Here is an 11,068-nt window from a genome sequence, read left to right on the forward strand (position 1 = left end):
CAACCTATGGGATTCCCAATCACGGCCAGTAGTGATGCCTCTTGCACTGAGATGCAGTGCCTTAGACTGCTGCGCCACACAGTGTGGTTAGCCAATCACAGACAGTCATCTTGGGTCCCAGATCCCCAATTCCTGCCTCCCCCTCTGTCTCCTTCAAGCAGCCACAGAGAGAGCAGCAAGCTCATCTCTGTCCTGCACAACAACAGCTGGACTCGTCTCTGGACTTCCACTACCTTTCCATGTGTGTTTCATCTGTGTGTGTGTGTGTGTCAATAAAGTATCCTTGTGTGTAACTCTGAGGTTGCCTTATTCCCCTCTAACCAGGGGAGGTGCTAGTGGGTCACAGATCAGCCTCAACGGAGAGTCGCTCTCTCTCAATTAGACTTCATAACACATACACAGCATAAAAAGCATAAACGTTACTACTAGCTAGTATCTGCATTTCCCTTATGCCTGAATGTCACTGGAACTTTGCCATGATTCCTTGGTACAACTAAAGCTATTATCTTGAAGCAACAGTATCTGTTTCAAGTGTGGCTTGTGGTGACATGTCTTTGTAACAGAAAAACATCTTATTAGGCACTAGTAATTTTGTCTAGGCTACTATAGTTCCTTGATAACAACCAGTGGTGGAAAAAGTACTCAATTCTCATACTTGTGTTTAGGGAGTCAGCCAGATCAGAGGCAGTAGGGATGACCAGGAATGTTCTCTTGATAAGTGTGTGAATTGGACCATTTTCCTGTCCTGCTAAGCATTGAAAATGTAATGAGTACTTTTGGGTGTCAGGGAAAATGTATAGAGTAAAATGTTCATTATTTTCTTTAGGAATGTAGTGAAGTAAAATAAAGTTGTCCAAAATATAAATAGTAAAGTACAGATACACCAAAAAACGACTTAGGTAGTACTTTAAAGTATTTTTACTTCAGTACATTAGACCACTGATAGCAGCTGGCTTGAGCAGGGTGGGAAACAACTGCAGTGTTATAAAATAGTATCAGAAATCAAGACAGATGTTTTTTTTTAAATTAGCAGATTAAACTATGAACCATCTATTTGTCTTGATACAGGCCTCGTCTCTTGTAACAGCCAATCGAATAGCTGAGATAAAATCTGCAGAATTTCCAATCATTCTATCACCTATCTTTGCTATGATACATTTCTTTTGAAACAAAAGGAGACAAGATTATATTCATACATTATCCTATGAAGTCTGAGGATCTTAGAGGTGTAGTTTAGCTTAATAACCACCAGATGTCGTTTCAGGAAAAGTTAATCCACTTTAACTATCCTGGTTTGCCCCAATAAGCCATATGTATTACTGCTGTTTCTGTTGGTGTTTCTATATTAGAGGGAAAGACCTGGATACATTGAGGCATTTTGTTACTAACCATTCGTCTTTTAATTCCCTCCTTGCCATTTTGATTATTGCTACACTACATGACTAAAAGTCTGTGGACACCTGCACTTCGAATATCTCATTCCAAAATCATGGGCATTAATATGTCGTCTGTCCCCCCTTTGCTGCTATAAAAGCCTCCACTTTTCTGGGAAGGCTTTTAACTAGATGTTGGAACATTGCTGCTGGGACTTGCTTCCATTCAGCCACAAGAGCATTACAGAGGTCGGGCACTGATGTTGGGCAATTAGGCCTGGCTCGCAGTCGTCATTCCAATTCATCCCAAAGGTGTTAGATAGGGTTGAGGTCAGGGCTCTGTGCAGGCCAGTCATGTTCTTCCACACCGATCTCCGCAAACCATTTCTGTATGGACTTCGCTATTGTGCACGGGGGCATTGTCATGCTGAAACAGGAAAGGGCCTTCCCCAAGCTGTTGCCACAAAGTTGGACGCACAGAATCATCTAGAATGTCATTGTATTCTGTAGCGTTAAGATTTCCCTTCACTGGAACTAAGGGGCTTAGCCCGAACCATGAAATAAGCCTCAGACCATTATTCCTCATCCACCAAACTTTACAGTTGGCACTATGCATTGGGGCAGGTAGCGTTCTCCTGGCTTCCGCCAAACCCAGATTCCTCCGTCGGACTGCCAGATGGTAGAGCGTGATTTAACACCCCAGAGAACAAGTTTACACTGCTCCAGAGTCCAATGGCGGCAAACTTTACACCACTCCAGCTGACGCTTGGCATTGTTCATGGTGATCTTAGGCTTGTGTGTGGCTGCTCGGCCATGGAAACCCATTTAATGAAGCTTGCATCGAACAGTTTTTTTGCTGACGTTGCTTCCAGAAGCAGTGTTACAACTAAGGACAGACGATCTTTACACTCTAAGCACTTCAGCACTCTCCGGTCCTGTTCTGTGAGCTTGTGTGACCTACCACTTCGCAGCTGAGCCGTTGTTGCTCCTAGATGTTCCCACTTCACAATAACAGCACTTACAGTTGACTGGGGCAGCTCTAGCAGGGCAGAAATTTGGCGAACTGACTTGTTGGAAAGGTGGCATCCTATGACGTGAGTCACTGAGTCACTGAGCTCTTCAGTAAGGCCATACTTCTGCCAATTATTGTCTATGGAGATTGCATGGCTGTACGCTCAATTTGATACACCTGTCAGCAACGGGTGTGGCTGAACCTGCCAAATCCACTAATTTGAAAGGGTGTCCACATAATGTATGTATAGTGTATTTTGTTTAGAGTAAGCCTGTTGGTCGGGTAATCTACCAGCATCTCTCTCACCGTATATAACCTCAATTATAGTAGCAGCTATTCAAGCCCAAAGGCATCTTTATTCAATATTCCTCAACACACATGCACCCATATACACCCATACACCACACAAACCATTTTCCTCCATCTGTCCCTCATACACTGTCCGCCAACTTCCCAGCACTCCCCTCACTTACTCCACCATAGACCATACCTCTCTGTTTGTCCCCTTCCCAAACAAACAGGTCTATCCCCTAGCCCATTCCAAACCCCCTGTGGCCGACACCTCATCACAACAAGTTATGTTTCTATGTGTTATTATACGTGTTCACTCAGTCACAGTGTAGGTGGCCCACCGTCCAACCCCAACCACTTTCACTACCCTGGGTCTGTGCTGGCTATAACCCCAACCTCCACCTCCCTCTCCCCCCGCTGGCTGCTCGATTGTGTGGCAGAGGATTATGCGAGGGGGAGGCTCGTAAAGGGCCTGCCAAGGTCTTTCTGGGCTGTGACGGATGGATGGGAGACTGAAGGCACCATTAGCATGAGAAGAGAGGAGGGAGAGAGGTGGGAGAGAGGTGCATTCAATGGGCCTGTCAGAGAAGACTAAGGAACAACCCCACCCTCCTTTCCATTCCTCCACCTCCTTCGCCACCAAAACCCACCACCCTTCTCTTCTTTTCTTTAGCCAGACTTCTCTCTCTCCTCCAACTTTTCTATCTCCTTTCTTCCTTCACTTCTTCAACTTATTCCCTCCTTTGTTTCTGTCTGTCTTTCTTTCATTCTTTCTCTCTCTGCCCCTCTCTAATCTATCTGTCTTTCTCTGCCCCTCTCTAATCTATCTGTCTTTCTCTGCCCCTCTCTAATCTATCTTTCTTTCCTTTTTTAACCCCCGTTTCTTAGTTGATTTCGTCTCACTTAATTTCTGTTCATTTTCATTTCCTTTCCATCAAGCTCAATGTTATCGGGGTGATTACCATAGCATTTGAATCCTCATGATTTGGTCTGGTGCAAATGACTCTGACAATAAACTCTAAAATAGGGTTTAGATACACACTGCCCTGAGTGGGACTCAGTGGCCATGATGTCATGCTAGGCTTCTCAAATGCACATTAAGTGACTGACACCATATTCGGTAAAGGGTGTCAGGGACATCCACTTCGGTAAAGGGTGTCAGGGACATCCACTTCGGTAAAGGGTGGCAGGGTGTTATGAATTAGATTATAGCTTAATATGAATTAATCATTAACCTTTTTTCCAAGATGGCGTAGCAGTCGGATGTGTGTTTGTCTTTGTCTTATCCTGTGTATATATTTTAATCTCACTTTCTATCTACGAACTAAATATACGTTCCTGCAACCCGCCTCAGCCAATGTGGTACGGATCTGCTATTTTTATTCCTTATAACTGGAACCTCCATCAGGAGCTAGCCATCTAACTAGTTACTAGCTATCGGTCTTTGTTAGCCACGGCTAGCGGCCTTCACTTTTAGCTCGGACACCAGCCAGCCTTAGTTCGGACAATACCTGCCAGTCTGCACAGCGCGATATCAACCCAGAGCATATCGGACTGCTTCTCTCTACCACATCACCGGATTCCTGCCGCAAGCTCTGGACAACTACACCGGATCATCGCAGCTAGCTAGCTGCAATCAAGTGGCTACTGTTAGCTAACGCCTCTGTCCCGAAGCAAGCACCAGTTAGCCTTGAGCTAGCCTTGAGCTAGGCCTATATACCAGCTAACTTCTTGGGCTACAATACCTCTTTTGCCAATTGGCCTGGACCCTTTATTGTCGACACGGAGCCCCACCAATCCATCACGACTGGTCTGCCGACGTAATCGTCCGATGTGGTTTCAACAGGCTTTTCCATTGCGATGTCACCGCAATGCCCCGGCCCGCGAGCTTTCTGAACGCTGTTGTCTCCCGCTCGCCTAGCGTAGTAGCGACTACCGAACAGCTCCCTGACTCAGCTATTGCTGCTATTGGACCCTATGATCACTCGGCTACACAACTGATGCCTGCTGGACTATTTACTAACGTGGTACCTCTTTGTTTATCTGTCAGCCCCAGTCTTGAACTCAGGTCCTATGCGTACCTAACTGACCCTCTCTGCCCATTCATCGCCATTTACCCGTTGTTGTCTTAGCTCTCCCGATCAACACCCACACCGTGATTGCTTTATGCCTCTCTCTAATGTCAATATGCCTTTTGTCTACTGCTGTCTCGGTTAGAACTTATTGTTTTATTTCACTGTAGAGCCCACAGTCCCGCCAAACATGCCTTAGATAGCTCTTTTGTCCCACCCCCCAAACATGCGGAGACCTCACCTGACTTAACTGGTGCCTCCAGAGATGCAATCTCTCTCATCGTCACTCAACGCCTAGGTTTACCTCCACTGTACACACATCCTACCATACTTTTGTCTGTACATTATGCCCTGAATCTATTCCACAACGCCCAGAAATCTGCTCCTTTTATTCTCTGTTCCCAGCACACTAGATGACCAGTTCTTATAGCCTTTAACCGTACCCATATCCTGCTCCGCCTCTGGTGATGTAGAGGTTAACCCAGGCCCTGTAGCCCCCAGCATCACACCGATTCCCTTGGCGCTCTCGTTTGTTGACTTCTGTAACTGTAAAAGCCTTGGTTTCATGCATGTTAACATAAGAAGCCTCCTCCCTAAGTTTGTATTATTCACTGCTTTAGCACGCTCCACCAACCCTGATGTCCTAGCCGTGTCTGAATCCTGGTTTAGGAAGGCCACCAAAAATTCTGAAATTCCCATCCCCAACTAGAACATTTTCCGTCAAGATAGAACTGCCAAAGGGGGTGGAGTTGCAATCTACTGCAGAGACAGACTGCAGAGTTCTGTAATACTATCCAGGTCTATGCCCAAACAGTTCGAGCTACTGCTTTTAAAAATCCACCTTTCCAGAAACAAGTCTCTCTCTTGTCTCAATTTTCTAACATCTGTGGCATTTGGCTCACAGGCAAGGGAATAAAACAAATATTGCTAGAACCTATTTCTTGAATTCTAAATATCAGACATTTGAAAGCTCTAGTTTTGACATTCATAATACCTCTGATGGCAGTAACTTTACAAGCACTAATTATGGTCAATTTAGACTGAGAATAGTATCTAGTTATGGTAAGGGGTGAACTAAGTGTAGCCAGTTATAATTTTAATGGTGTAGCAGATTATAAAAAAAGATCAGTCTTTACATGGCTAAAAGAAAAGGAATATAACATATACTGTTTACAGGAAACTCACTCTACATCCTTAGATGAAGATGCATGGAAAAAGGAATGGGGTGGTGAAGTAATTTTCTGTCATGGACAAAGGAACTCAAAGGGTGTGATGATATTAATTACCAAAAATTTCGATCTGAATGTGCAAATAGTCAGGAATGATTCGCAAGGAAGGTGGATCCTTTTGAATATGAAAGTGGACAAAAAAGAGATTTGTCTCATTAATCTATATGGTCCAAATCAGGATGATCCACACTTCTTCGAAAACATTTATACCAATTTATTGAACTTACAGGCAACAAATGATCTAATCATTATGGTAGGACACTATAACACAGTGTTAAGTACCTCAATGGACCGTAAAGGTAATCACTCTACAAACTATAATCCCCTTGCCCTTAAGGAAATGACAAATATTATGGACACATTAGAAATAGTGGATATTTGGAGACTAAAAAACCCCGACCTAGTGAGATATACATGGAGGAGACTTAATCAAGCTAGTCGTCTTGACTACTTTCTTGTATCTTTCTCTCTTGTATCAAAGGTTTAAAAAGTTTTAATAGGAGACAGAATGCGATCGGATCATCATCTAATTGGCCTTCACATAACTCTTATAGATTTTCCACATGGATGGGGATATTGGAAATTTAATCAAAGTTTACTGGAGGATAACTTATTTTGAACAAAGACAAAATAATTTATAACCTAATTCTCCAGTATAATATAGGTTCAGCAAATCCCCTTATTGTTTGGGATACCTTTAAAAATGTACCTTCAGGGGTCATTCAATTCAATATTCATCAATAATAAAAAAGCAGTTTCTGGCTAAAGAGACAAGACTAACAAGGGAAATCCATGAACTAATAGTACAGGTAGATAGCAATAAAAACGATACTACAGAGATACAAAATAAGTTAGAGGAAAAACAAAAAGAAAATAAGTTAGAGGAAAAACAAAAAGAACTGGAGGAACTTATTCAAGAACGATCTAATGTAATCTATTACAAAAATAAAGCAAACTGGATGGAATATGGAGAAAAATGCACAACATTTTTCATGAATCTCCAATGCAGGAACACTAACAAAAAGAATTTGCAGAAACTCGTTACTGAAGACGGAGTCATCTATGATTCTCCGAATGATATTTTAAAAGAGGAAGCTAATTGTTTTAGGCAGATGTTCTCTTCTCCGTCTCATCCTTTCCCACTGAATGAAGATTATGGTAAGGAATTCTTTCCAAATAATATAAAAAATGGAAACTTAACAAATGTACAGAAATATCAGTGCGAAGGCCAAATTACAGAGGAATAACTTCTTGAGGCTATTATATCCTTTCAGTCTGGAAAAACCCCAGGGCTTGATGGCCTACCGGTAGAGGTATATCAAGTATACTAAAAGCTCCATTGTTAGATTGTTTTAACTACTCCTATAGAAATGGTAGTTTGTCAGGTACTCAGCAGGAAGGTTTGATTTCTCTATTATTAAAACAAGACCCAGATGGCAAGACCCAGTCTATCTAAAAAACTGGAGGCCCCTTACACGTCAATGTTGTGATGCAAAAATACTAGCAAAATGCATAGCACTCAGAATTAAAAGGGTTTTACCAGGTATTGTTCATCCTGATCAGACAGGTTTTTTACATGGACGATACATTGGAGATCATATACGACAACTACTAGAAATAATAGAACATCATGAAACATATAAGAAGCCAGGAATGGTATTTACAGCGGAGTTTGATCATGTAAGACTGGATTGTATTTATAAATGCCTGGATTTTTTCAATTTCGGTAATTCTCTTATAAAATGGGTAAAAATAATGTATAACAACCCCATGTGTAAAATAGTAAATAATGGCTACTTCTCAGAGAGTTTTGAATTGTCAAGAGGAGTTAAACAAGGGTGTCCGCTGTCACCATATCTATTCGATATGGCCATCGAAATGCTAGCTATTAAAATCAGATCCAATAACAACATTAGAGGATTAAAAATCCAAGGCTTAAAGACCAAGGTGTCCATGTATGCCGATGACTCAAGTTTTATATTAAGTCCGCAAGCTAGATCCCTGCAATGTCTCATTGAAGATCTAGATAACTTTTCTGTACTCGCTGGACTAAAATCTAATTATGATAGGTGTACAATATTACATATTGGATCCTTAAAAAATACAACTTTTACATTACCCTGCAGTTTACCTATAAAATGGGATGATAGTGAAGTAGACATACTCTGTATTCATATCACAAAAGATATAAATAAGCTATCCACAATGAATTTCAATAGAAAACTTGTAAAAATAGACAAGATCCTGCAACCATGGAAAGGTAAATACCTGTCTATTTATGGAAAAATTGAGCCGTTTTAACTCCTTAGTCATATCTCAGTTTACTCACTTACTTATGGCGCTGCCTACTCCTGATGATTCGTTTTTCAAATCATATGAGCAAAAAATATTTTGCTTTATCTGGGATGCTAAACCAGACAAAATAAAACATGCCTATCTATATAATGAATATGAATTGGGTGGGTTGAGATTATTAAATATAAAAGCACTAAACCTCTCTCTAAAAGCTTCACTCATTCAAAAGTTTTATTTTACCCCGAAATGGTTCTCAAGTAGATTACTAAAAAAAGCTCATCCATTGTTTAAAAATTGCCTTTTTGCCTTTGTGCAGATTGTCATGTCTCATTTTCGATTAATTGAAAATGATACTTTTTTCAAGTATCTCTCTTTTTCAAACAAGCATTACAGAGCTGGCTACAATTTCAATTTCATCCCCCTGAAAAGATAGAACAAATAGTACAACAAATATTATGGCTGAACTCAAATGTGCTGGTTGATAAAATACCTGTATTTATGGGAAAGTTGTTTGAAAAGGGTATTTTGTTCGAAAATGATATTGTAAATTGGAATGGTAGAGTTATGTCCTTCATGGATTTATCAGAATTGTACGGAAAGGTCTGCTCAATCCAAGAGTACAACCAATTGATTACAGCATTGCTCCAAAAATGGAGGCGGTGGCAACGGGAGGAGGTAGGGAACTGGTCTGTCTGCCCAATATAAAGGATAAAAACTGGCGGAGGAATAAAAATAGCTGAAATAGGAAAGTATACCACTTTCATTTGAGGACCAGGATGTTGACAACTGTGCCATACAGATTGCAAAATGGTTGGGAAGAGATTTTTGATGTACCGATTCCATGGTACGAGGTGATATATAAAACAACGCAAGATTCAAGACTTCGTACTTTTCAGCTAAAATTATTATATAGAATTCTTGCCACCAACAAAATGTTGAATATTTGGGGCATAAAATCATTGAAGCTTTTGTTGTGAGGATACAGAATCAATAGACCATTTATTTTTGGTATTGCCCTCGGGTAGCCTGTTTCTGGTCTCAGGTTCAGGAATGGCTGAAATGCATTGCATTGATCTAAAATTGACCCTAAAAATAGTACTGTTAGGAGATCTGGGGAGACCGGATCAGTCAATTACTAATATACTAATACTCTTAGTAAAAGTATTTATCTTCAACTCGCAATCTGTGGATTCTATTTGATTAGATAGATTGAAATTGTACGTTAAACATCACAGCATAGTTGAAAGATATGTGTTGCGTTGAAACCCGAAGTGGGTGGCCAGCAGAGATAGATGGGATGGGCTGAGGGAAGCTGAGGGTTGGTATGTGGAATTGGAGACAAGTGGGAGTGGAGTTGCTGTGTGGGAGATAGAATGATGGTCAAAGATAAAAGTAAAACTTTTTTTTTTTTAATTAAAATTAAACATAATAAAAAGTACATTTGAATGACACTAAGTGGCAGTGTTTTTACAACTAATGCCGGTTGGCCTGAGGCTGATTTTGTGCAGGTGTTTGTACACATGCATATACACACACTCTCATTCAAATGAACACATACAAGAACACACACGTACATGTAATAGTGCCAGACATGCACACAAACATATACAGTTGGCATTGCTGTTATGATTTTAGCTGTCCTTAATGTCCTTTGTTTTAAGTGTATTATTATTATATTTATTTATTTTTGCATTGTTGTTTGCTGTTTTCTTCTGTCTTTTCCTTTTTTCTCTTTAGTTCATTCTCTTGGTTGTTGGTGCATTGTGGGGTTCTTGGGGGTGGGGAATGGAATTAATTGTATTTTTTATTTTTCTTCCTGGGGGGGGGGGTCTGTGGGAGGGGTCTCGAATGGTTGAGGGACAGCTATTGGGGAACTGTGGGGGGATCTTGGAGGGTTCGGGTTCACGTTTTTTGGCCTGGTGGTAGATCGGGCATTGACCCTGGATGCTTCTGTGTGTCGCTCTGAATCTATTGGATGACTGGTATGATGTAGTTGTTGAGCGGCTTCACTGCAAATATATTGTAAGTTTTGAATATTCAATAAATAAAAAATACAAAATAATAGTAAGTCTCTCACTGTTGCTGCTTGTTATAGACCCCCCTCAGCCCCCAGCTGTGCCCTGGACACCATATATGAATTGATTGCCCCCAATTCATCTTCAGAGTTCGTACTGTTAGGTGACCTAAACTGGGATATGCTTAACACCCCGGACTTCCTACAATCTAAGCTAGATGCCCTCAATCTCAAACAAATTATCAAGGAACCCACCAGGTACAACCCTAAATCAGTAAACACGGGCACCCTCAAAGATATTATCCTGACCAACCTGCCCTCTAAATACACCTCTGCTGTCTTCAACCAGGATCTCAACGATCACTGCCTCATTGCCTGCGTCCATAATGGGTCCGCGGTCAAACGACCACCCCTCATCACTGTCAAATGCTCAATAAAACACTTCAGCGATCAAACCTTTCTAATCAACCTGGCCCGGGTATCCTGGAAAGATATTGACCTCATCCCGTCAGTAGAGGATGCCTGGTTATTCTTTAAAAGTGCTTTCTTGCCATCTTAAATAAGCATGCCCCATTCAAAAAATGTATAACTAAGAACAGATATAGCCCTTGGTTCACTCCAGACCTGACTGCCATTGACCAGCACAAAATGATCCTGTGGCGTACTGCATTAGCATCGAATAGCCCCCGAGATATGCAACTTCTCAGGGAAGTTAGGAACCAAAATATACAGTCAGTTAGGAAAGCAAAGGCTAGCTTTTTCAAGCATAAATTTGCATCCTG

This window comes from Salvelinus alpinus, chromosome 31, assembly GCF_045679555.1.
Source record: "Salvelinus alpinus chromosome 31, SLU_Salpinus.1, whole genome shotgun sequence".
Lineage (NCBI taxonomy): Eukaryota > Metazoa > Chordata > Actinopteri > Salmoniformes > Salmonidae > Salvelinus > Salvelinus alpinus.